At 46.8% G+C, this 26,367-nt stretch overlaps 7 non-coding genes and 1 pseudogene across 7 annotated transcripts; all 8 read right to left on the bottom strand.

The window, feature by feature from the left end:
* Positions 1-1,064: 1,064 nt before the first annotated feature.
* On the bottom strand, positions 1,065-1,255 carry LOC130310930 (U2 spliceosomal RNA). Its single transcript, XR_008859393.1, has one exon. It is a non-coding gene; the product is annotated as a U2 spliceosomal RNA (small nuclear RNA).
* Positions 1,256-3,349: 2,094 nt separating this feature from the next.
* LOC130310931 (U2 spliceosomal RNA) lies at positions 3,350-3,540 on the bottom strand. The gene has a single exon (XR_008859394.1). It is a non-coding gene; the product is annotated as a U2 spliceosomal RNA (small nuclear RNA).
* A 2,085-nt stretch (positions 3,541-5,625) lies between these two features.
* Positions 5,626-5,816, bottom strand: LOC130310932 (U2 spliceosomal RNA). The gene has a single exon (XR_008859395.1). It is a non-coding gene; the product is annotated as a U2 spliceosomal RNA (small nuclear RNA).
* A 2,088-nt stretch (positions 5,817-7,904) lies between these two features.
* On the bottom strand, positions 7,905-8,095 carry LOC130310934 (U2 spliceosomal RNA). Its single transcript, XR_008859397.1, has one exon. It is a non-coding gene; the product is annotated as a U2 spliceosomal RNA (small nuclear RNA).
* A 7,722-nt stretch (positions 8,096-15,817) lies between these two features.
* LOC130310947 (U2 spliceosomal RNA) lies at positions 15,818-16,007 on the bottom strand. The gene has a single exon (XR_008859410.1). It is a non-coding gene; the product is annotated as a U2 spliceosomal RNA (small nuclear RNA).
* Positions 16,008-21,044: 5,037 nt separating this feature from the next.
* On the bottom strand, positions 21,045-21,177 carry LOC130310950 (U2 spliceosomal RNA; annotated as a pseudogene).
* Positions 21,178-23,262: 2,085 nt separating this feature from the next.
* Positions 23,263-23,453, bottom strand: LOC130310935 (U2 spliceosomal RNA). The gene has a single exon (XR_008859399.1). It is a non-coding gene; the product is annotated as a U2 spliceosomal RNA (small nuclear RNA).
* Positions 23,454-25,545: 2,092 nt separating this feature from the next.
* On the bottom strand, positions 25,546-25,736 carry LOC130310936 (U2 spliceosomal RNA). The gene has a single exon (XR_008859400.1). It is a non-coding gene; the product is annotated as a U2 spliceosomal RNA (small nuclear RNA).
* Positions 25,737-26,367: the final 631 nt, after the last annotated feature.

The raw sequence follows: 26,367 nt of genomic DNA on the forward strand, positions 1-26,367 counted from the left end.
CTGGGCGTATTATTCTTCTTTTTCTTCTTTTTTTTCGTCTAATGCATACCCCATCAGTGCAGCAATGCTTATTCAATACCGCCAGCAGATGGAGACACTGGGGGATAATTTTCTAAGGATTTATACTGATTTTTCCTGTCTGAATTTGTCGCACAGAAAGTTGCAGGCCAAATATGTGTGACATTTCTGCGACTTTAGCTTCTAGAGCATTTTTACAACATTATACATAGGTGCTGAATACATAAAAAGCGACTGTTCAGCGACAGACAAGTCGCATCGGCTGAAAGTAGGCCAGAATGTCAGTCCATGTTGGAGCAGGTTTAGATACAGTCTAAAGCATAGATCTCAAAGTCTGTGCACAGAATTTAGCAAGGGCCTCGCACCATCTGATGCATCAGGTAGGTGCACAATAGCATAGCCTAACCCTCTGTACTTTGGTCTATATTGATGCGGGACATAGACAGCCAGCTGATGACCAATCCATTAGTGCAATGGATGGCTGGAAGCATTTGTCTTTGCCTTTGCAATACCACAGAAGCAATGCATGGTCAATGTACAGCAATGACACACCTGTGTGAACAGCCAGGAGACCCCCCCCCCCATGTTATGTTACATAGTTACATAGTTAGTACGGTCGAAAAAAGACATATGTCCATCAAGTTCAACCAGGGAATTAAGGGGTAGGGGTGTGGCGCGATATTGGGGAAGGGATGAGATTTTATATTTCTTCATAAGCATTAATCTTATTTTGTCAATTAGGAACATTCAGCACCCACCCGCTATCAAGGCAGCTGCCTATCATGTCATGCCCTACCTGCACAGGTGTGCTGGCTACTCAAATGATCCAATTAAGGAGGCCATTTAGTCAGCAGCAGCAGAAGTCCTGTGCCTGGACGCTCCAACAGGGGCCAGACACAAGCAGAAGCAGAAGCAGCAGAAGCAGCAGCAGCACCACCTTTTGTTTTTTGGCTGCAGCAGCAGCAAGGCCCACAGGGCTGGCTAGCTGGCTAGCCAGCAAGCAGGTAGCAATGAAAGTAGGAATCTTTCTTTTTAACCCTGTAAGGGGGTGGTGCACTGTACCCGAAGATACTGCCATATCGGGTCAATGCATAGGGCGACGGAAGCAAGCTTCGAAATCGGCCCCCGTTCTCAAAAATCCATTTAATATATGGTCCCCAGATAGGGGACGTATCAGATATTAAACTGATAAGAACAGATACTACACTTGATCTTAGCCAAAAGGCCGAGAAGCGATAACCGTGAAAGGGGCGGGCCCAACAAGGTCCCCTTCATGGGCACTATCACTGCTTGCTGTCAGGGAGGCTGCCAGACAATTTTCCATGCACACTCTGGGCTGGGGGGCAGTCAACCACCAGTACACACAGCAGAACCTAAACCCATACCATTATTGCTAAGCAGCAAGACAGGGGCCCATTGCACTCCCACGGGGCCTTTTTAAATGCAATCCATAACCCGGATTTGCCAGGAACCCTTCTTACTCCTCCTACTTGCATGTGACACTGGGCTTAGGATCTGCATAGGAAACACACACACAAGCACACACCTACCTTTGTTGCCTGCAGATGCCTCCTTGGCTGTCCCCAAACGGTATCAAACCAACACCCACGGGAAGCTGTAAGCATAGAGGACATGCCTGCACCCCATTGGACTTACCTGTGTGGGTTAAATCCGGGTTATTTGACAACCTATGGCGGTGATGGTTCTGCTCAGGCAGAGCAGTGCTGATGCTCCTCATAAAGCTGTCGCTGCTGTGAAGGTTCTAGGTGACATCACAAATCCCTATGGTTACATACACAACAAAGCTGGGTTGTTGTTGTTTACACTCTGCAAGGCCTGTGGAAGTGAGTGACATCATAGCACTGTAGTTCTGAGGGTTCAAGATGGATGCAACAATCTCCTGTTGCTTCTATGAAGGCCGTAATAGACGACATCACCAAACAGCTCCATAGTCACATACACAGCAAAGGAGAGATGTTGTTTACACCTAGTGATGTCAGTGGTATTGAGTGACATCACAGCACAGTGCTAAGGCTCCTGGGCCTGGACACAGCAGCGGCTGCAATATCTCAACGGAGAATACGTTTATATCTATGTGTGTGTGTGCGCATATATATATATATATATATATATATATATATATATATATATATATATATATTCTCCGCCGAAATCACTTTTAAACCCATTTCCACCTTTTTTTCCCTTCTCTTCCTCTTACTTTTTTTTCACGTTTTTTTACGTTTTTCTCCTTTTCGCCTCTTTTCTGGGCGTATTATTCTTCTTTTTCTTCTTTTTTTTCGTCTAATGCATACCCCATCAGTGCAGCAATGCTTATTCAATACCGCCAGCAGATGGAGACACTGGGGGATAATTTTCTAAGGATTTATACTGATTTTTCCTGTCTGAATTTGTCGCACAGAAAGTTGCAGGCCAAATATGTGTGACATTTCTGCGACTTTAGCTTCTAGAGCATTTTTACAACATTATACATAGGTGCTGAATACATAAAAAGCGACTGTTCAGCGACAGACAAGTCGCATCGGCTGAAAGTAGGCCAGAATGTCAGTCCATGTTGGAGCAGGTTTAGATACAGTCTAAAGCATAGATCTCAAAGTCTGTGCACAGAATTTAGCAAGGGCCTCGCACCTTCTGATGCATCAGGTAGGTGCACAATAGCATAGCCTAACCCTCTGTACTTTGGTCTATATTGATGCGGGACATAGACAGCCAGCTGATGACCAATCCATTAGTGCAATGGATGGCTGGAAGCATTTGTCTTTGCCTTTGCAATACCACAGAAGCAATGCATGGTCAATGTACAGCAATGACACACCTGTGTGAACAGCCAGGAGACCCCCCCCCCCCATGTTATGTTACATAGTTACATAGTTAGTACGGTCGAAAAAAGACATATGTCCATCAAGTTCAACCAGGGAATTAAGGGGTAGGGGTGTGGCGCGATATTGGGGAAGGGATGAGATTTTATATTTCTTCATAAGCATTAATCTTATTTTGTCAATTAGGAACATTCAGCACCCACCCGCTATCAAGGCAGCTGCCTATCATGTCATGCCCTACCTGCACAGGTGTGCTGGCTACTCAAATGATCCAATTAAGGAGGCCATTTAGTCAGCAGCAGCAGAAGTCCTGTGCCTGGACGCTCCAACAGGGGCCAGACACAAGCAGAAGCAGAAGCAGCAGAAGCAGCAGCAGCACCACCTTTTGTTTTTTGGCTGCAGCAGCAGCAAGGCCCACAGGGCTGGCTAGCTGGCTAGCCAGCAAGCAGGTAGCAATGAAAGTAGGAATCTTTCTTTTTAACCCTGTAAGGGGGTGGTGCACTGTACCCGAAGATACTGCCATATCGGGTCAATGCATAGGGCGACGGAAGCAAGCTTCGAAATCGGCCCCCGTTCTCAAAAATCCATTTAATATATGGTCCCCAGATAGGGGACGTATCAGATATTAAACTGATAAGAACAGATACTACACTTGATCTTAGCCAAAAGGCCGAGAAGCGATAACCGTGAAAGGGGCGGGCCCAACAAGGTCCCCTTCATGGGCACTATCACTGCTTGCTGTCAGGGAGGCTGCCAGACAATTTTCCATGCACACTCTGGGCTGGGGGGCAGTCAACCACCAGTACACACAGCAGAACCTAAACCCATACCATTATTGCTAAGCAGCAAGACAGGGGCCCATTGCACTCCCACGGGGCCTTTTTAAATGCAATCCATAACCCGGATTTGCCAGGAACCCTTCTTACTCCTCCTACTTGCATGTGACACTGGGCTTAGGATCTGCATAGGAAACACACACACAAGCACACACCTACCTTTGTTGCCTGCAGATGCCTCCTTGGCTGTCCCCAAACGGTATCAAACCAACACCCACGGGAAGCTGTAAGCATAGAGGACATGCCTGCACCCCATTGGACTTACCTGTGTGGGTTAAATCCGGGTTATTTGACAACCTATGGCGGTGATGGTTCTGCTCAGGCAGAGCAGTGCTGATGCTCCTCATAAAGCTGTCGCTGCTGTGAAGGTTCTAGGTGACATCACAAATCCCTATGGTTACATACACAACAAAGCTGGGTTGTTGTTGTTTACACTCTGCAAGGCCTGTGGAAGTGAGTGACATCATAGCACTGTAGTTCTGAGGGTTCAAGATGGATACAACAATCTCCTGTTGCTTCTATGAAGGCCGTAATAGACGACATCACCAAACAGCTCCATAGTCACATACACAGCAAAGGAGAGATGTTGTTTACACCTAGTGATGTCAGTGGTATTGAGTGACATCACAGCACAGTGCTAAGGCTCCTGGGCCTGGACACAGCAGCGGCTGCAATATCTCAACGGAGAATACGTTTATATCTATGTGTGTGTGTGCGCATATATATATATACATATATATATATATATATATATATATATATATATATATTTCTCCGCCGAAATCACTTTTAAACCCATTTCCACCTTTTTTTCCCTTCTCTTCCTCTTACTTTTTTTTCACGTTTTTTTACGTTTTTCTCCTTTTCGCCTCTTTTCTGGGCGTATTATTCTTCTTTTTCTTCTTTTTTTTCGTCTAATGCATACCCCATCAGTGCAGCAATGCTTATTCAATACCGCCAGCAGATGGAGACACTGGGGGATAATTTTCTAAGGATTTATACTGATTTTTCCTGTCTGAATTTGTCGCACAGAAAGTTGCAGGCCAAATATGTGTGACATTTCTGCGACTTTAGCTTCTAGAGCATTTTTACAACATTATACATAGGTGCTGAATACATAAAAAGCGACTGTTCAGCGACAGACAAGTCGCATCGGCTGAAAGTAGGCCAGAATGTCAGTCCATGTTGGAGCAGGTTTAGATACAGTCTAAAGCATAGATCTCAAAGTCTGTGCACAGAATTTAGCAAGGGCCTCGCACCTTCTGATGCATCAGGTAGGTGCACAATAGCATAGCCTAACCCTCTGTACTTTGGTCTATATTGATGCGGGACATAGACAGCCAGCTGATGACCAATCCATTAGTGCAATGGATGGCTGGAAGCATTTGTCTTTGCCTTTGCAATACCACAGAAGCAATGCATGGTCAATGTACAGCAATGACACACCTGTGTGAACAGCCAGGAGACCCCCCCCCCATGTTATGTTACATAGTTAGTACGGTCGAAAAAAGACATATGTCCATCAAGTTCAACCAGGGAATTAAGGGGTAGGGGTGTGGCGCGATATTGGGGAAGGGATGAGATTTTATATTTCTTCATAAGCATTAATCTTATTTTGTCAATTAGGAACATTCAGCACCCACCCGCTATCAAGGCAGCTGCCTATCATGTCATGCCCTACCTGCACAGGTGTGCTGGCTACTCAAATGATCCAATTAAGGAGGCCATTTAGTCAGCAGCAGCAGAAGTCCTGTGCCTGGACGCTCCAACAGGGGCCAGACACAAGCAGAAGCAGAAGCAGCAGAAGCAGCAGCAGCACCACCTTTTGTTTTTTGGCTGCAGCAGCAGCAAGGCCCACAGGGCTGGCTAGCTGGCTAGCCAGCAAGCAGGTAGCAATGAAAGTAGGAATCTTTCTTTTTAACCCTGTAAGGGGGTGGTGCACTGTACCCGAAGATACTGCCATATCGGGTCAATGCATAGGGCGACGGAAGCAAGCTTCGAAATCGGCCCCCGTTCTCAAAAATCCATTTAATATATGGTCCCCAGATAGGGGACGTATCAGATATTAAACTGATAAGAACAGATACTACACTTGATCTTAGCCAAAAGGCCGAGAAGCGATAACCGTGAAAGGGGCGGGCCCAACAAGGTCCCCTTCATGGGCACTATCACTGCTTGCTGTCAGGGAGGCTGCCAGACAATTTTCCATGCACACTCTGGGCTGGGGGGCAGTCAACCACCAGTACACACAGCAGAACCTAAACCCATACCATTATTGCTAAGCAGCAAGACAGGGGCCCATTGCACTCCCACGGGGCCTTTTTAAATGCAATCCATAACCCGGATTTGCCAGGAACCCTTCTTACTCCTCCTACTTGCATGTGACACTGGGCTTAGGATCTGCATAGGAAACACACACACAAGCACACACCTACCTTTGTTGCCTGCAGATGCCTCCTTGGCTGTCCCCAAACGGTATCAAACCAACACCCACGGGAAGCTGTAAGCATAGAGGACATGCCTGCACCCCATTGGACTTACCTGTGTGGGTTAAATCCGGGTTATTTGACAACCTATGGCGGTGATGGTTCTGCTCAGGCAGAGCAGTGCTGATGCTCCTCATAAAGCTGTCGCTGCTGTGAAGGTTCTAGGTGACATCACAAATCCCTATGGTTACATACACAACAAAGCTGGGTTGTTGTTGTTTACACTCTGCAAGGCCTGTGGAAGTGAGTGACATCATAGCACTGTAGTTCTGAGGGTTCAAGATGGATGCAACAATCTCCTGTTGCTTCTATGAAGGCCGTAATAGACGACATCACCAAACAGCTCCATAGTCACATACACAGCAAAGGAGAGATGTTGTTTACACCTAGTGATGTCAGTGGTATTGAGTGACATCACAGCACAGTGCTAAGGCTCCTGGGCCTGGACACAGCAGCGGCTGCAATATCTCAACGGAGAATACGTTTATATCTATGTGTGTGTGTGCGCATATATATATATATATATATATATATATATATATATATATATATATTTCTCCGCCGAAATCACTTTTAAACCCATTTCCACCTTTTTTTCCCTTCTCTTCCTCTTACTTTTTTTTCACGTTTTTTTACGTTTTTCTCCTTTTCGCCTCTTTTCTGGGCGTATTATTCTTCTTTTTCTTCTTTTTTTTCGTCTAATGCATACCCCATCAGTGCAGCAATGCTTATTCAATACCGCCAGCAGATGGAGACACTGGGGGATAATTTTCTAAGGATTTATACTGATTTTTCCTGTCTGAATTTGTCGCACAGAAAGTTGCAGGCCAAATATGTGTGACATTTCTGCGACTTTAGCTTCTAGAGCATTTTTACAACATTATACATAGGTGCTGAATACATAAAAAGCGACTGTTCAGCGACAGACAAGTCGCATCGGCTGAAAGTAGGCCAGAATGTCAGTCCATGTTGGAGCAGGTTTAGATACAGTCTAAAGCATAGATCTCAAAGTCTGTGCACAGAATTTAGCAAGGGCCTCGCACCTTCTGATGCATCAGGTAGGTGCACAATAGCATAGCCTAACCCTCTGTACTTTGGTCTATATTGATGCGGGACATAGACAGCCAGCTGATGACCAATCCATTAGTGCAATGGATGGCTGGAAGCATTTGTCTTTGCCTTTGCAATACCACAGAAGCAATGCATGGTCAATGTACAGCAATGACACACCTGTGTGAACAGCCAGGAGACCCCCCCCCCCATGTTATGTTACATAGTTACATAGTTAGTACGGTCGAAAAAAGACATATGTCCATCAAGTTCAACCAGGGAATTAAGGGGTAGGGGTGTGGCGCGATATTGGGGAAGGGATGAGATTTTATATTTCTTCATAAGCATTAATCTTATTTTGTCAATTAGGAACATTCAGCACCCACCCGCTATCAAGGCAGCTGCCTATCATGTCATGCCCTACCTGCACAGGTGTGCTGGCTACTCAAATGATCCAATTAAGGAGGCCATTTAGTCAGCAGCAGCAGAAGTCCTGTGCCTGGACGCTCCAACAGGGGCCAGACACAAGCAGAAGCAGAAGCAGCAGAAGCAGCAGCAGCACCACCTTTTGTTTTTTGGCTGCAGCAGCAGCAAGGCCCACAGGGCTGGCTAGCTGGCTAGCCAGCAAGCAGGTAGCAATGAAAGTAGGAATCTTTCTTTTTAACCCTGTAAGGGGGTGGTGCACTGTACCCGAAGATACTGCCATATCGGGTCAATGCATAGGGCGACGGAAGCAAGCTTCGAAATCGGCCCCCGTTCTCAAAAATCCATTTAATATATGGTCCCCAGATAGGGGACGTATCAGATATTAAACTGATAAGAACAGATACTACACTTGATCTTAGCCAAAAGGCCGAGAAGCGATAACCGTGAAAGGGGCGGGCCCAACAAGGTCCCCTTCATGGGCACTATCACTGCTTGCTGTCAGGGAGGCTGCCAGACAATTTTCCATGCACACTCTGGGCTGGGGGGCAGTCAACCACCAGTACACACAGCAGAACCTAAACCCATACCATTATTGCTAAGCAGCAAGACAGGGGCCCATTGCACTCCCACGGGGCCTTTTTAAATGCAATCCATAACCCGGATTTGCCAGGAACCCTTCTTACTCCTCCTACTTGCATGTGACACTGGGCTTAGGATCTGCATAGGAAACACACACACAAGCACACACCTACCTTTGTTGCCTGCAGATGCCTCCTTGGCTGTCCCCAAACGGTATCAAACCAACACCCACGGGAAGCTGTAAGCATAGAGGACATGCCTGCACCCCATTGGACTTACCTGTGTGGGTTAAATCCGGGTTATTTGACAACCTATGGCGGTGATGGTTCTGCTCAGGCAGAGCAGTGCTGATGCTCCTCATAAAGCTGTCGCTGCTGTGAAGGTTCTAGGTGACATCACAAATCCCTATGGTTACATACACAACAAAGCTGGGTTGTTTTGTTTACACTCTGCAAGGCCTGTGGAAGTGAGTGACATCATAGCACTGTAGTTCTGAGGGTTCAAGATGGATGCAACAATCTCCTGTTGCTTCTATGAAGGCCGTAATAGATGACATCACCAAACAGCTCCATAGTCACATACACAGCAAAGGAGAGATGTTGTTTACACCTAGTGATGTCAGTGGTATTGAGTGACATCACAGCACAGTGCTAAGGCTCCTGGGCCTGGACACAGCAGCGGCTGCAATATCTCAACGGAGAATACGTTTATATCTATGTGTGTGTGTGCGCATATATATATATATATATATATATATATATATATATATATATATATATTTCTCCGCCGAAATCACTTTTAAACCCATTTCCACCTTTTTTTCCCTTCTCTTCCTCTTACTTTTTTTTCACGTTTTTTTACGTTTTTCTCCTTTTCGCCTCTTTTCTGGGCGTATTATTCTTCTTTTTCTTCTTTTTTTTCGTCTAATGCATACCCCATCAGTGCAGCAATGCTTATTCAATACCGCCAGCAGATGGAGACACTGGGGGATAATTTTCTAAGGATTTATACTGATTTTTCCTGTCTGAATTTGTCGCACAGAAAGTTGCAGGCCAAATATGTGTGACATTTCTGCGACTTTAGCTTCTAGAGCATTTTTACAACATTATTGTCACGATGCCGGCTGGCAGGTAGTGGATCCTCTGTGCCAGAGAGGGATTGGCGTGGACCGTGCTAGTGGACCGGTTCTAAGCCACTACTGGTTTTCACCAGAGCCCGCCGCAAAGCGGGATGGTCTTGCTGCGGCGGTAGTGACCAGGTCGTATCCACTAGCAACGGCTCACCTCTCTGGCTGCTGAAGATAGGCGCGGTACAAGGGAGTAGGCAAAAGCAAGGTCGGACGTAGCAGAAGGTCGGGGCAGGCAGCAAGGATCGTAGTCAGGGGCAACGGCAGAAGGTCTGGAAACACAGGCAAGGAACACACAAGGAACGCTTTCACTGGCACTAAGGCAACAAGATCCGGCAAGGGAGTGCAAGGGAAGTGAGGTGATATAGGGAAGTGCACAGGTGAACACACTAATTGGGACCACTGCGCCAATCAGCGGCGCAGTGGCCCTTTAAATCGCAGAGACCCGGCGCGCGCGCGCCCTAGGGAGCGGGGCCGCGCGCGCCGGGACAGAACAGACGGAGAGCGAGTCAGGTAGGGGAGCCGGGGTGCGCATCGCGAGCGGGCGCTACCCGCATCGCGAATCGCATCCCGGCTGGCAGCGGAATCGCAGCGCCCCGGGTCAGAGGACGTGACCGGAGCGCTGCCGCGGGGAGAGTGAAGCGAGCGCTCCGGGGAGGAGCGGGGACCCGGAGCGCTCGGCGTAACAGTACCCCCCCCCTTGGGTCTCCCCCTCTTCTTGGAGCCTGAGAACCTGAGGAGCAGACTTTTGTCTAGGATGTTGTCCTCAGGTTCCCAGGATCTCTCTTCAGGACCACAACCCTCCCAGTCCACTAAAAAAAAAATTTTCCCTCTGACCTTTTTGGCAGCTAAAATTTCTTTGACCGAGAAGATGTCCGAGGAGCCAGAAACAGGAGTGGGAGGAACAGATTTGGGAGAAAAACGGTTGAGGATGAGTGGTTTGAGAAGAGAGACGTGAAAGGCATTAGGGATACAAAGAGAGGGAGGAAGAAGAAGTTTATAAGAGACAGGATTAATTTGACACAAAATTTTGAAAGGACCAAGATAGCGTGGTCCCAACTTGTAGCTAGGGACACGGAAGCGGACATATTTAGCGGAGAGCCATACCTTGTCTCCAGGGGAAAAAACGGGGGGAGCTCTTCTTTTCTTATCCGCGAACTTCTTCATGCGTGATGAAGCCTGTAAGAGAGAATTTTGGGTCTCTCTCCATATGATGGAAAGGTCACGAGAAATTTCATCCACAGCGGGCAGACCAGAGGGCAAGGGAGTAGGGAGGGGGGGAAGAGGGTGACGGCCGTACACCACGAAAAATGGGGATTTGGAGGAAGACTCAGAGACCCTGAAGTTATACGAGAATTCGGCCCATGGGAGGAGATCTGCCCAGTCATCCTGGCGGGAGGAAACAAAATGTCGCAAATAATCACCCAAGATCTGGTTAATCCTTTCTACTTGTCCATTGGACTGGGGATGATATGCAGAAGAAAAATTTAATTTAATCTTGAGTTGTTTACAGAGAGCCCTCCAGAATTTAGACACGAATTGGACGCCTCTATCCGAGACAATCTGCGTAGGCAACCCGTGAAGACGAAAAATGTGTACAAAAAATTGTTTAGCCAACTGAGGCGCAGAAGGAAGACCAGGAAGAGGGATGAAATGTGCCATTTTGGAGAATCGATCAACGACCACCCAAATAACAGTGTTGCCACGGGAAGGGGGTAAATCAGTAATAAAATCCATACCAATCAGAGACCAAGGCTGTTCGGGGACAGGCAGAGGATGAAGAAAACCAGCGGGCTTCTGGCGAGGAGTCTTATCCCGGGCACAGATAGTGCAGGCTCGCACAAAGTCCACAACATCCGTCTCCAGAGTCGGCCACCAATAGAAGCGGGAGATGAGTTGCACAGATTTCTTGATACCCGCATGACCTGCGAGATGGGAGGAGTGACCCCATTTGAGGATTCCGAGGCGTTGGCGAGGAGAAACAAAGGTCTTTCCTGGAGGAGTCTGCCTGATGGAGGCAGGAGAAGTGGAGATCAGGCAGTCAGGTGGAATGATGTGTTGCGGAGAGAGTTCAACTTCTGAGGCATCCGAGGAACGAGAGAGAGCATCGGCCCTAATGTTCTTATCGGCAGGACGAAAGTGAATCTCAAAATTAAATCGGGCAAAGAACAGAGACCACCGGGCCTGGCGAGGATTCAGCCGTTGGGCAGACTGGAGGTAGGAGAGGTTCTTGTGGTCGGTGTAGATAATAACAGGAGAACTTGATCCCTCCAGCAGATGCCTCCATTCCTCAAGTGCTAATTTGATGGCTAGAAGCTCTCGATCCCCGATGGAGTAGTTCCTCTCCGCTGGAGAGAAGGTCCTAGAGAAAAAACCACAAGTGACAGCATGCCCGGAAGAATTTTTTTGTAGAAGAACAGCTCCAGCTCCCACTGAGGAGGCATCAACCTCCAATAGGAAGGGTTTGGAAGGGTCAGGTCTGGAGAGGACGGGAGCCGAAGAAAAGGCAGACTTGAGTCGTTTAAAGGCGTCTTCTGCTTGAGGAGGCCAGGACTTGGGATCAGCATTTTTTTTGGTTAAAGCCACGATAGGAGCCACAATGGTAGAAAAATGTGGAATAAATTGCCTGTAATAATTGGCGAACCCCAAAAAGCGTTGGATAGCACGGAGTCCGGAGGGGCGTGGCCAATCTAAGACGGCAGAGAGTTTGTCTGGATCCATCTGTAGTCCCTGGCCAGAGACCAAATATCCTAGAAAAGGAAGAGATTGGCATTCAAACAGACATTTCTCAATTTTGGCATAGAGTTGGTTGTCACGAAGTCTCTGAAGAACCATACGGACATGCTGGCGGTGTTCTTCTAAATTGGCAGAAAAAATTAGGATATCGTCCAGATATACAACAACACAGGAGTATAACAAATCACGAAAAATTTCATTGACAAAGTCTTGGAAGACGGCAGGGGCGTTGCACAGTCCAAAGGGCATGACCAGATACTCAAAGTGTCCATCTCTGGTGTTAAATGCCGTTTTCCACTCGTCCCCCTCTCTGATGCGGATGAGGTTATAGGCGCCTCTTAAGTCCAATTTAGTGAAGATGTGGGCACCTTGGAGGCGATCAAAGAGTTCAGAGATGAGGGGTAAGGGGTAGCGGTTCTTAACCGTGATTTTATTAAGACCGCGGTAGTCAATGCAAGGACGTAGGGAGCCATCTTTTTTGGACACAAAGAAAAATCCGGCTCCGGCAGGAGAGGAGGATTTACGGATAAAGCCCTTTTTTAGATTCTCCTGGACGTATTCGGACATGGCAAGAGTCTCTGGGGCAGAGAGAGGATAAATTCTGCCCCGGGGTGGAGTAGTGCCCGGGAGGAGGTCGATAGGGCAATCATAAGGCCTGTGAGGAGGTAGAGTCTCAGCTTGTTTTTTGCAGAAAACATCCGCGAAGTCCATATAGGCCTTAGGGAGACCGGTTACTGGAGGAACCACAGAGTTACGGCAAGGGTTACTGGGAACCGGTTTTAGACAGTTCTTGGAACAAGAGGACCCCCAACTCTTGATCTCCCCAGTGGACCAATCCAGGGTAGGGGAATGAAGTTGAAGCCAGGGAAGTCCAAGGAGAATTTCCGAGGTGCAATTGGGGAGGACCAAAAGTTCAATCCTCTCATGATGAGATCCGATGCTCATAAGAAGGGGCTCCGTGCGGAAACGTATGGTACAGTCCAATCTTTCATTATTTACACAATTGATGTAGAGGGGTCTGGCGAGACTGGTCACCGGGATGTTGAACCTGTTGACGAGAGAGGCCAAAATAAAATTTCCTGCAGATCCTGAGTCCAAGAAGGCCACTGTAGAGAAGGAGAAGGCAGAGGCAGACATCCGCACAGGCACAGTAAGACGTGGAGAAGCAGAGTAGACATCAAGGACTGTCTCACCATTGTGCGGAGTCAGCGTACGTCTTTCCAGGCGAGGAGGACGGATAGGACAATCTCTCAGGAAGTGTTCGGTACTAGCACAGTACAGGCAGAGGTTCTCCATACGGCGTCGTGTCCTCTCTTGAGGTGTCAGGCGAGACCGGTCGACCTGCATAGCCTCCACGGCGGGAGGCACAGGAACAGATTGCAGGGGACCAGAGGAGAGAGGAGCCGAGGAGAAGAAACGCCTCGTGCGAACAGAGTCCATATCTTGGCGGAGTTCCTGACGCCTTTCGGAAAAACGCATGTCAATGCGAGTGGCTAGGTGAATAAGTTCATGTAGATTAGCAGGAATTTCTCGTGCGGCCAGAACATCTTTAATGTTGCTGGATAGGCCTTTTTTGAAGGTCGCGCAGAGGGCCTCATTATTCCAGGACAATTCTGAAGCAAGAGTACGGAATTGTACGGCATACTCGCCAACGGAAGAATTACCCTGGACCAGGTTCAACAGGGCAGTCTCAGCAGAAGAGGCTCGGGCAGGTTCCTCAAAGACACTTCGGATTTCCGAGAAGAAGGAGTGTACAGAGGCAGTGACGGGGTCATTGCGGTCCCAGAGCGGTGTGGCCCATGACAGGGCTTTTCCGGACAGAAGGCTGACTACGAAAGCCACCTTAGACCTTTCAGTGGGAAACAGGTCCGACATCATCTCCAGATGCAGGGAACATTGGGAAAGAAAGCCACGGCAAAACTTAGAGTCCCCATCAAATTTATCCGGCAAGGATAAGCGTATCCCAGGAGCGGCCACTCGCTGCGGAGGGGGTGCAGGAGCTGGCGGAGGAGATGACTGCTGAAGCTGTGGTAGTAACTGTTGTAGCATAACGGTCAGTTGAGACAGCTGTTGGCCTTGTTGCGCTATCTGTTGTGACTGCTGGGCGACCACCGTGGTGAGGTCAGCGACAACTGGCAGAGGAACTTCAGCGGGATCCATGGCCGGATCTACTGTCACGATGCCGGCTGGCAGGTAGTGGATCCTCTGTGCCAGAGAGGGATTGGCGTGGACCGTGCTAGTGGACCGGTTCTAAGCCACTACTGGTTTTCACCAGAGCCCGCCGCAAAGCGGGATGGTCTTGCTGCGGCGGTAGTGACCAGGTCGTATCCACTAGCAACGGCTCACCTCTCTGGCTGCTGAAGATAGGCGCGGTACAAGGGAGTAGGCAAAAGCAAGGTCGGACGTAGCAGAAGGTCGGGGCAGGCAGCAAGGATCGTAGTCAGGGGCAACGGCAGAAGGTCTGGAAACACAGGCAAGGAACACACAAGGAACGCTTTCACTGGCACTAAGGCAACAAGATCCGGCAAGGGAGTGCAAGGGAAGTGAGGTGATATAGGGAAGTGCACAGGTGAACACACTAATTGGGACCACTGCGCCAATCAGCGGCGCAGTGGCCCTTTAAATCGCAGAGACCCGGCGCGCGCGCGCCCTAGGGAGCGGGGCCGCGCGCGCCGGGACAGAACAGACGGAGAGCGAGTCAGGTAGGGGAGCCGGGGTGCGCATCGCGAGCGGGCGCTACCCGCATCGCGAATCGCATCCCGGCTGGCAGCGGAATCGCAGCGCCCCGGGTCAGAGGACGTGACCGGAGCGCTGCCGCGGGGAGAGTGAAGCGAGCGCTCCGGGGAGGAGCGGGGACCCGGAGCGCTCGGCGTAACAATTATACATAGGTGCTGAATACATAAAAAGCGACTGTTCAGCGACAGACAAGTCGCATCGGCTGAAAGTAGGCCAGAATGTCAGTCCATGTTGGAGCAGGTTTAGATACAGTCTAAAGCATAGATCTCAAAGTCTGTGCACAGAATTTAGCAAGGGCCTCGCACCTTCTGATGCATCAGGTAGGTGCACAATAGCATAGCCTAACCCTCTGTACTTTGGTCTATATTGATGCGGGACATAGACAGCCAGCTGATGACCAATCCATTAGTGCAATGGATGGCTGGAAGCATTTGTCTTTGCCTTTGCAATACCACAGAAGCAATGCATGGTCAATGTACAGCAATGACACACCTGTGTGAACAGCCAGGAGACCCCCCCCCATGTTATGTTACATAGTTACATAGTTAGTACGGTCGAAAAAAGACATATGTCCATCAAGTTCAACCAGGGAATTAAGGGGTAGGGGTGTGGCGCGATATTGGGGAAGGGATGAGATTTTATATTTCTTCATAAGCATTAATCTTATTTTGTCAATTAGGAACATTCAGCACCCACCCGCTATCAAGGCAGCTGCCTATCATGTCATGCCCTACCTGCACAGGTGTGCTGGCTACTCAAATGATCCAATTAAGGAGGCCATTTAGTCAGCAGCAGCAGAAGTCCTGTGCCTGGACGCTCCAACAGGGGCCAGACACAAGCAGAAGCAGAAGCAGCAGAAGCAGCAGCAGCACCACCTTTTGTTTTTTGGCTGCAGCAGCAGCAAGGCCCACAGGGCTGGCTAGCTGGCTAGCCAGCAAGCAGGTAGCAATGAAAGTAGGAATCTTTCTTTTTAACCCTGTAAGGGGGTGGTGCACTGTACCCGAAGATACTGCCATATCGGGTCAATGCATAGGGCGACGGAAGCAAGCTTCGAAATCGGCCCCCGTTCTCAAAAATCCATTTAATATATGGTCCCCAGATAGGGGACGTATCAGATATTAAACTGATAAGAACAGATTTTTTTTAACTTGACTACCCTTACGGGGGCAACTTTATTAAAAATTAAATAATGTTAACAAGATGTGCAAATATGTCAATAAATACAGTTACATATAAATAACATATTTACAACATATTAAAACATAAAATGGGCACTTGGTGGCTTTACAAGATAGAATTCCATTCTTTTAAAAACCATTTTCTAGATAAAAGCGGAAATCTCTTCTTGTCTAAAAGATAGTACTGGTACATTTCATAAAAACAGATAGATAAAATGTCCTTCACAGATAAAACCTCATGCTTGAACAATAAAATATTCCTGGCCTTCCACAGAGCTGCCTTCACACAGTTTATGATCTTCCATGCAATAGTCTCTTGAGTCCGTGTTGGGCATTCCAGGCAACCATAAAAAACCACTGCAATATGTAAGTCTTTTAGTCCAGTTATCCTTTTTACCAGAGGGAGTATCTTTGTCCATATTTTCTGCGAGTAAAAACAAGTCCATATTAGATGGTGCACGGTCTCCTCTTGTCGGCATCCCTCCCTCGGGCAGGTTGCAGAGTTGGATAATCCTCTTCGGTGCTGGAATGCCCGGCATGGAAGACACTCGTGTGCGCAGCTCCAGGCCAGGTCCTTCTGTGAATTAAAAAGATAATTAATACTCAACATCTTCCAAATCTGTATACACTTCTGTTCGTTAAAATTTTTGATGGGAGTCACGGTACTGGTTTCTTTTATTTCCTTTAGTAGTTTTTTGCTATTGCACAGATCCTGAACACTTTTACCTTTAAAATTATATAAGTTTAAAATTTTTCCTAAAATCATGTATTGAGGGGGTAAATTCAAAGAATAAGGGCAACTTAAAACTGTAGAAAACCAGCCGTTCCTCCGCATGAAATAACCAGTATTAAAACGAACAAAATAAGACCAGTAGCTATCTTTAAAAACAGTAGTAAAACACATGCTAAAAAACTTTATTAAAAGGAAAGCTTTAAAATCTGGAAAATCCTTACCGCCCCTGGAGTTCGGTTTTATCACAATTTGTCTCTTTAATTTTTCGCTATTAGAACTCCAAAAGAAAGTAAAACAAGCTTTTGTTATTTTCTTTAGAACCATTTCGGGGGGTGGGAAAACCAGACTTAAATACAATAAAATAGGTAAAAGCACCATTTTTGTAATTAAAACCTTCCCTTCCATTGTAAGTTCTCGCATGTTCCACATACATATTTTCTTATTTATTTTTTGAGCCACCAAGTCCCAGCTATTAAAACCATTATTAGACTCGTCAAAGGAGACACCTAAAATCTGCACCGACTCAGACACAGGGACGGGCACATCATACAAAGGCATTCCGCCTATGTTTAAAATGTTACTTTTGTTAAAATTGACTTTAAAACCGGAGGCACAATTAAAATATTGAATCTGTTTTAGCGTCTTCTGAAGCGATGGGGTGTCCCTGCAAAACACCGCAACATCGTCCATGTACCCCACTACCTTCGCCTCTAGTCCCCCTCCTCCTGGCAGGGGGACTCCATGGATCTGCTTATCCTTTCGTATTGTACATAAAAGAGGCTCTATTGCGCAAATGAAGAGTAGTGGGGACAAGGGACACCCCTGCTTCACTCCGGAATTTAAAATCACGCCCTGTGTCTTAAAACCATTTACTAAAATTTTACTAGTACAGTTATCATAAAAAGCTCTAAGAGACAATAAAAAGCCATCAGGTATACCCATTTTCTCTAAAACCTTAAAAAGATAAAAATGTGACACCCTGTCGAAAGCTTTTTCAAAATCTATGGATAAAACCGCCAGCTTTCCTTTTCTTAATTTGGTGTCGCTAATTACATCCTTTAAAAGGTTTAGGTTCTCCCATAAACTCCTCCCAGGCACCCCACAGACTTGGTTTGTATGAATTATTTTATGGATTACGTTCTTTAAGCGGTTAGCACACAGTTTCGCCATTATTTTATAGTCGCAGTTCAGAAGGGTGATTGGTCTCCAGTTTTTGAGTTCCGACCGGTCTCCCTTTTTGAATAGCAGGGAGACAACACCCTTCTTCCATGAGCCTGGGAGGATTTTAGACTTAAAGACTTCCGTAAAAAGGGAGAACAAATCTTCTTTTAAAATACCATAAAAAGTAACATAAAATTCAATGGGTATACCATCCGGCCCAGGCACTTTACCTGTTTTAAAACTCTTGACGGTCTCTAAAATCTCCTGCTCTGAAATATTCTGCAATAAAAAAGACTGTGAGACAGGATCTAAAAAATTGGTGATCTCCTTTAACGAGTCATTCATAAAACATTCATCAATGTGTTTTACATTAAAAAGATCCGCATAAAACTCTTGCACCTTTTTTAAAATACCCTGTACATCATTCACTCCTTCAATGCTTTCTATTAACCTTCTATTTTCATGTATTTTCTTAAAAAAATACCTGGAGCAGGTCTCGTTTTCCTCAAGATGCTGTATTCGAGACCTAAAGATAATTTCTTTTCCTTTCTGCTCCAGGCACTTAGTTATTTCTTTTTTAAGATCATGTACCTCCTTCTCCACCTCCATCCCATGTGCTCTGAATTTGTACAGGGTTTGCAGACGAGTATTTAGGATATTATAAAATTCACGTTTTTCTTTAGCTTTCCTAACCCCAACACGGATAAAAAATTCTTTTATTTTTAGTTTCATTTTTTCCCACCAGATACTGGTGGGAGTGTTGGGGTCTTTTACTCGTCTGCATTCCTTGTAAAAGGTGATAAAATCTGATAAAACCTGCGGATCTTCTAAAAGGGACACGTTTAACTTCCAGGCATTCCTACCAGTTCTCCTTTTAAAATCACTTTTAACTTTAAAATACAATAATTTATGGTCAGAAAAAACATTGGTAAAAAGATCACAGTTAAAAGGCAGTACTTGATAAGAACAAAAAATAAAATCTATCCTGGAGCTACAGCTTGCATTGCTCCAGGTAACACCGTCTTCCTCTGGTACGTTAAAATTACATTTTTTAAAAACATCAGTGAGATTAAAATCTAAAATCAAGTTTTTTAACATAAAAGACGTCTTATCATAGTTCCTACTCACTGCGTTCGAAAAACGGCGTTCTCCCCTTAAAATACAATTAAAATCACCTGATAAAACAAGAGGACTAGAATTGTTAATAAAAAGGGGTAAAATCTCCAACATTTTTATTCTTTCATTCTTATCAGGAGAACCATAAAAATTTAAAAACTGCCATTTAATACCATTAATAAAAGCGTTGACCAATAAAATTCTGCCTGGTAAAATTTCGTTAAAACTCTCAATTAAAACGTTCCCTTTAAAAAGTATGGCGACCCCTGCTGATCTGGACTCATTTGATCCAGACCAGACTGATGGACCGTGCACCCAATCATCTTCATATTCTTTATAATTTAATCTGTGCGGGATGCCACATTCCTGCAGGAAAAGGAAGGAAGCAGCAAAAACCGACAAGTAATTAAATAGGGCAACCCTTCTTACTCTGGCGCTCACACTTCTCACGTTCAAGGACAGACCGGACAACTCAGCCATGGGAATGTACAAGAAAACGTCTTACACCTCTGATTCCCCCTCCGAAGCCTCATACCCCCCAAAATCTGACTCAACTGTACGCATAGAGGAAGCAGGAGAGGAGGCACCATCACTCAGCCGACCCCCCTCCTCCATCATGATTGAGGCATAGTTGTTCTCGGGCATCCTGGCAATCAGGGCTCCAGACTCATTGGGTTCTTCCACCTCTTGCCCCTCCATAGGGGTCGGGTGTTCACTTAGTTCCGTCTCTGGTACCTCAGAGACGGTCACCCCTGAAACCTCCTCCTGGCAGGGAGGAGGGGGGGGATCCCCTATGGGGACCTGTGGAGGAACGTCACTTGGGTTCCCTGCATCCGCAGGTACTTCCATCGGCTCCCCCTGGACCGCCTCCGAATAGAGTCTTCTGGAGCCCCTCCGCCTTTTAACCTTCACCTCTCCACCCGGATCATCGCTCTCAGGGGGACCCTGAGCCAGAGGTTGCTGAGGAGCGGATTCGGCCGCCGTCCGCTCCTCTCTTAACCCAGCATGCTCCTGGGGGCCAGTTTTTCCACCACTTGCACGTTTTTTGGCCATCCTCTGCTCTTTAGGGTCCCCTCCTTTTGCCTGAGGGGGGTCTTTCTCCTTCTCCATCTCACCGCTTACCTCTTGTGGGGGGGTAATCACTGGCTCTGCTTGCCTCGGCTGGTGTCCCGGTTGCTGTCCTTGCTGCCTCCAGGGTTGCCACTGCTGCTCCGTCCTATGTCTGTGGGGACAAGAGGAGAAAAGGTGACCGAATTGTTGACAGAAATTGCACCTCCCTCCTCTTGTGCATTTCTCTGTCTCGTGCTGTGTGCTACCACATTTTTTGCATGTACTTTCACAGTTTTCTTTTGTGTGTCCATATCTGTGACACTTCCTGCAGTAGCTTGGCATCCCCGCATAAAAGAGGTCGCCACACATATTATTTATTTTAAAACGAGCTGATGGTAGTTGTATTCCCCCTGGCAATCTGTCATCTTTTTTGCATGTAACCTGAAATCTCCACTTAGATGTCCAGATGCCACAGCTGTTCATGATTTTTCCTCTGCACTCAACCTTAATAAAATAGACTTGTAAAAACAACTCAACATCGTGTAGGTTGGCGAAAGGGGAATACATCTTTACTACCACCAGCTTAATATCGTCTAGAACGTGCTCAATAATCCGGACACCCTGAAGCTTTTTGTCTTTACTCGCAGCAGCTCTGGTAACAAAATCTCTGTGGATGCCATTTTGTGTGAACGTCACATCAAAAATTTTACGCTTCGGGTAGTCCTGGATTGCCAATATCTCGCCCTTCTGTATTCCGAAAACTCCTCCGAGCACGTCCTCTACTACGAATTTCAAATCGTCCGCCCTTTTGGTATCATCCGTGAGAATGACTCTCACGGTGTTTTTGATCCTTGCGTATGCCGGCACAGAACCTGGATCCGGATCATCATCCATGGTTCTAACCTCTCTCCACCCGAAGGTCTTGAGAGGCGATCGCTACTCGTTACCCTGGGACTAGGCCCTCTCCCCAATAGCAACAAGTGGGTGAAGCCCAGGCAATAAACCTGGGCGATCCCACAAGGCCGAGGAGAGGGGTACCCGAGTACCTTCTGACCAGATCTCCTGTATTACTACACTTGATCTTAGCCAAAAGGCCGAGAAGCGATAACCGTGAAAGGGGCGGGCCCAACAAGGTCCCCTTCATGGGCACTATCACTACTTGCTGTCAGGGAGGCTGCCAGACAATTTTCCATGCACACTCTGGGCTGGGGGGCAGTCAACCACCAGTACACACAGCAGAACCTAAACCCATACCATTATTGCTAAGCAGCAAGACAGGGGCCCATTGCACTCCCACGGGGCCTTTTTAAATGCAATCCATAACCCGGATTTGCCAGGAACCCTTCTTACTCCTCCTACTTGCATGTGACACTGGGCTTAGGATCTGCATAGGAAACACACACACAAGCACACACCTACCTTTGTTGCCTGCAGATGCCTCCTTGGCTGTCCCCAAACGGTATCAAACCAACACCCACGGGAAGCTGTAAGCATAGAGGACATGCCTGCACCCCATTGGACTTACCTGTGTGGGTTAAATCCGGGTTATTTGACAACCTATGGCGGTGATGGTTCTGCTCAGGCAGAGCAGTGCTGATGCTCCTCATAAAGCTGTCGCTGCTGTGAAGGTTCTAGGTGACATCACAAATCCCTATGGTTACATACACAACAAAGCTGGGTTGTTGTTGTTGTTTACACTCTGCAAGGCCTGTGGAAGTGAGTGACATCATAGCACTGTAGTTCTGAGGGTTCAAGATGGATGCAACAATCTCCTGTTGCTTCTATGAAGGCCGTAATAGACGACATCACCAAACAGCTCCATAGTCACATACACAGCAAAGGAGAGATGTTGTTTACACCTAGTGATGTCAGTGGTATTGAGTGACATCACAGCACAGTGCTAAGGCTCCTGGGCCTGGACACAGCAGCGGCTGCAATATCTCAACGGAGAATACGTTTATATCTATGTGTGTGTGTGCGCATATATATATATATATATATATATATATATATATATATATTTCTCCGCCGAAATCACTTTTAAACCCATTTCCACCTTTTTTTCCCTTCTCTTCCTCTTACTTTTTTTTCACGTTTTTTTACGTTTTTCTCCTTTTCGCCTCTTTTCTGGGCGTATTATTCTTCTTTTTCTTCTTTTTTTTCGTCTAATGCATACCCCATCAGTGCAGCAATGCTTATTCAATACCGCCAGCAGATGGAGACACTGGGGGATAATTTTCTAAGGATTTATACTGATTTTTCCTGTCTGAATTTGTCGCACAGAAAGTTGCAGGCCAAATATGTGTGACATTTCTGCGACTTTAGCTTCTAGAGCATTTTTACAACATTATACATAGGTGCTGAATACATAAAAAGCGACTGTTCAGCGACAGACAAGTCGCATCGGCTGAAAGTAGGCCAGAATGTCAGTCCATGTTGGAGCAGGTTTAGATACAGTCTAAAGCATAGATCTCAAAGTCTGTGCACAGAATTTAGCAAGGGCCTCGCACCTTCTGATGCATCAGGTAGGTGCACAATAGCATAGCCTAACCCTCTGTACTTTGGTCTATATTGATGCGGGACATAGACAGCCAGCTGATGACCAATCCATTAGTGCAATGGATGGCTGGAAGCATTTGTCTTTGCCTTTGCAATACCACAGAAGCAATGCATGGTCAATGTACAGCAATGACACACCTGTGTGAACAGCCAGGAGACCCCCCCCCCCATGTTATGTTACATAGTTACATAGTTAGTACGGTCGAAAAAAGACATATGTCCATCAAGTTCAACCAGGGAATTAAGGGGTAGGGGTGTGGCGCGATATTGGGGAAGGGATGAGATTTTATATTTCTTCATAAGCATTAATCTTATTTTGTCAATTAGGAACATTCAGCACCCACCCGCTATCAAGGCAGCTGCCTATCATGTCATGCCCTACCTGCACAGGTGTGCTGGCTACTCAAATGATCCAATTAAGGAGGCCATTTAGTCAGCAGCAGCAGAAGTCCTGTGCCTGGACGCTCCAACAGGGGCCAGACACAAGCAGAAGCAGAAGCAGCAGAAGCAGCAGCAGCACCACCTTTTGTTTTTTGGCTGCAGCAGCAGCAAGGCCCACAGGGCTGGCTAGCTGGCTAGCCAGCAAGCAGGTAGCAATGAAAGTAGGAATCTTTCTTTTTAACCCTGTAAGGGGGTGGTGCACTGTACCCGAAGATACTGCCATATCGGGTCAATGCATAGGGCGACGGAAGCAAGCTTCGAAATCGGCCCCCGTTCTCAAAAATCCATTTAATATATGGTCCCCAGATAGGGGACGTATCAGATATTAAACTGATAAGAACAGATACTACACTTGATCTTAGCCAAAAGGCCGAGAAGCGATAACCGTGAAAGGGGCGGGCCCAACAAGGTCCCCTTCATGGGCACTATCACTGCTTGCTGTCAGGGAGGCTGCCAGACAATTTTCCATGCACACTCTGGGCTGGGGGGCAGTCAACCACCAGTACACACAGCAGAACCTAAACCCATACCATTATTGCTAAGCAGCAAGACAGGGGCCCATTGCACTCCCACGGGGCCTTTTTAAATGCAATCCATAACCCGGATTTGCCAGGAACCCTTCTTACTCCTCCTACTTGCATGTGACACTGGGCTTAGGATCTGCATAGGAAACACACACACAAGCACACACCTACCTTTGTTGCCTGCAGATGCCTCCTTGGCTGTCCCCAAACGGTATCAAACCAACACCCACGGGAAGCTGTAAGCATAGAGGACATGCCTGCACCCCATTGGACTTACCTGTGTGGGTTAAATCCGGGTTATTTGACAACCTATGGCGGTGATGGTTCTGCTCAGGCAGAGCAGTGCTGATGCTCCTCATAAAGCTGTCGCTGCTGTGAAGGTTCTAGGTGACATCACAAATCCCTATGGTTACATACACAACAAAGCTGGGTTGTTGTTGTTTACACTCTGCAAGGCCTGTGGAAGTGAGTGACATCATAGCACTGTAGTTCTGAGGGTTCAAGATGGATGCAACAATCTCCTGTTGCTTCTATGAAGGCCGTAATAGACGACATCACCAAACAGCTCCATAGTCACATACACAGCAAAGGAGAGATGTTGTTTACACCTAGTGATGTCAGTGGTATTGAGTGACATCACAGCACAGTGCTAAGGCTCCTGGGCCTGGACACAGCAGCGGCTGCAATATCTCAACGGAGAATACGTTTATATCTATGTGTGTGTGTGCGCATATATATATATATATATATATATATATATATATATATATATATATATATTTCTCCGCCGAAATCACTTTTAAACCCATTTCCACCTTTTTTTCCCTTCTCTTCCTCTTACTTTTTTTTCACGTTTTTTTACGTTTTTCTCCTTTTCGCCTCTTTTCTGGGCGTATTATTCTTCTTTTTCTTCTTTTTTTTCGTCTAATGCATACCCCATCAGTGCAGCAATGCTTATTCAATACCGCCAGCAGATGGAGACACTGGGGGATAATTTTCTAAGGATTTATACTGATTTTTCCTGTCTGAATTTGTCGCACAGAAAGTTGCAGGCCAAATATGTGTGACATTTCTGCGACTTTAGCTTCTAGAGCATTTTTACAACATTATACATAGGTGCTGAATACATAAAAAGCGACTGTTCAGCGACAGACAAGTCGCATCGGCTGAAAGTAGGCCAGAATGTCAGTCCATGTTGGAGCAGGTTTAGATACAGTCTAAAGCATAGATCTCAAAGTCTGTGCACAGAATTTAGCAAGGGCCTCGCACCTTCTGATGCATCAGGTAGGTGCACAATAGCATAGCCTAACCCTCTGTACTTTGGTCTATATTGATGCGGGACATAGACAGCCAGCTGATGACCAATCCATTAGTGCAATGGATGGCTGGAAGCATTTGTCTTTGCCTTTGCAATACCACAGAAGCAATGCATGGTCAATGTACAGCAATGACACACCTGTGTGAACAGCCAGGAGACCCCCCCCCCCATGTTATGTTACATAGTTACATAGTTAGTACGGTCGAAAAAAGACATATGTCCATCAAGTTCAACCAGGGAATTAAGGGGTAGGGGTGTGGCGCGATATTGGGGAAGGGATGAGATTTTATATTTCTTCATAAGCATTAATCTTATTTTGTCAATTAGGAACATTCAGCACCCACCCGCTATCAAGGCAGCTGCCTATCATGTCATGCCCTACCTGCACAGGTGTGCTGGCTACTCAAATGATCCAATTAAGGAGGCCATTTAGTCAGCAGCAGCAGAAGTCCTGTGCCTGGACGCTCCAACAGGGGCCAGACACAAGCAGAAGCAGAAGCAGCAGAAGCAGCAGCAGCACCACCTTTTGTTTTTTGGCTGCAGCAGCAGCAAGGCCCACAGGGCTGGCTAGCTGGCTAGCCAGCAAGCAGGTAGCAATGAAAGTAGGAATCTTTCTTTTTAACCCTGTAAGGGGGTGGTGCACTGTACCCGAAGATACTGCCATATCGGGTCAATGCATAGGGCGACGGAAGCAAGCTTCGAAATCGGCCCCCGTTCTCAAAAATCCATTTAATATATGGTCCCCAGATAGGGGACGTATCAGATATTAAACTGATAAGAACAGATACTACACTTGATCTTAGCCAAAAGGCCGAGAAGCGATAACCGTGAAAGGGGCGGGCCCAACAAGGTCCCCTTCATGGGCACTATCACTGCTTGCTGTCAGGGAGGCTGCCAGACAATTTTCCATGCACACTCTGGGCTGGGGGGCAGTCAACCACCAGTACACACAGCAGAACCTAAACCCATACCATTATTGCTAAGCAGCAAGACAGGGGCCCATTGCACTCCCACGGGGCCTTTTTAAATGCAATCCATAACCCGGATTTGCCAGGAACCCTTCTTACTCCTCCTACTTGCATGTGACACTGGGCTTAGGATCTGCATAGGAAACACACACACAAGCACACACCTACCTTTGTTGCCTGCAGATGCCTCCTTGGCTGTCCCCAAACGGTATCAAACCAACACCCACGGGAAGCTGTAAGCATAGAGGACATGCCTGCACCCCATTGGACTTACCTGTGTGGGTTAAATCCGGGTTATTTGACAACCTATGGCGGTGATGGTTCTGCTCAGGCAGAGCAGTGCTGATGCTCCTCATAAAGCTGTCGCTGCTGTGAAGGTTCTAGGTGACATCACAAATCCCTATGGTTACATACACAACAAAGCTGGGTTGTTGTTGTTTACACTCTGCAAGGCCTGTGGAAGTGAGTGACATCATAGCACTGTAG

Source organism: Hyla sarda, unplaced genomic scaffold (genome assembly GCF_029499605.1).
Source record: "Hyla sarda isolate aHylSar1 unplaced genomic scaffold, aHylSar1.hap1 scaffold_1604, whole genome shotgun sequence".
NCBI classification, from domain to species: Eukaryota; Metazoa; Chordata; class Amphibia; order Anura; family Hylidae; genus Hyla; species Hyla sarda.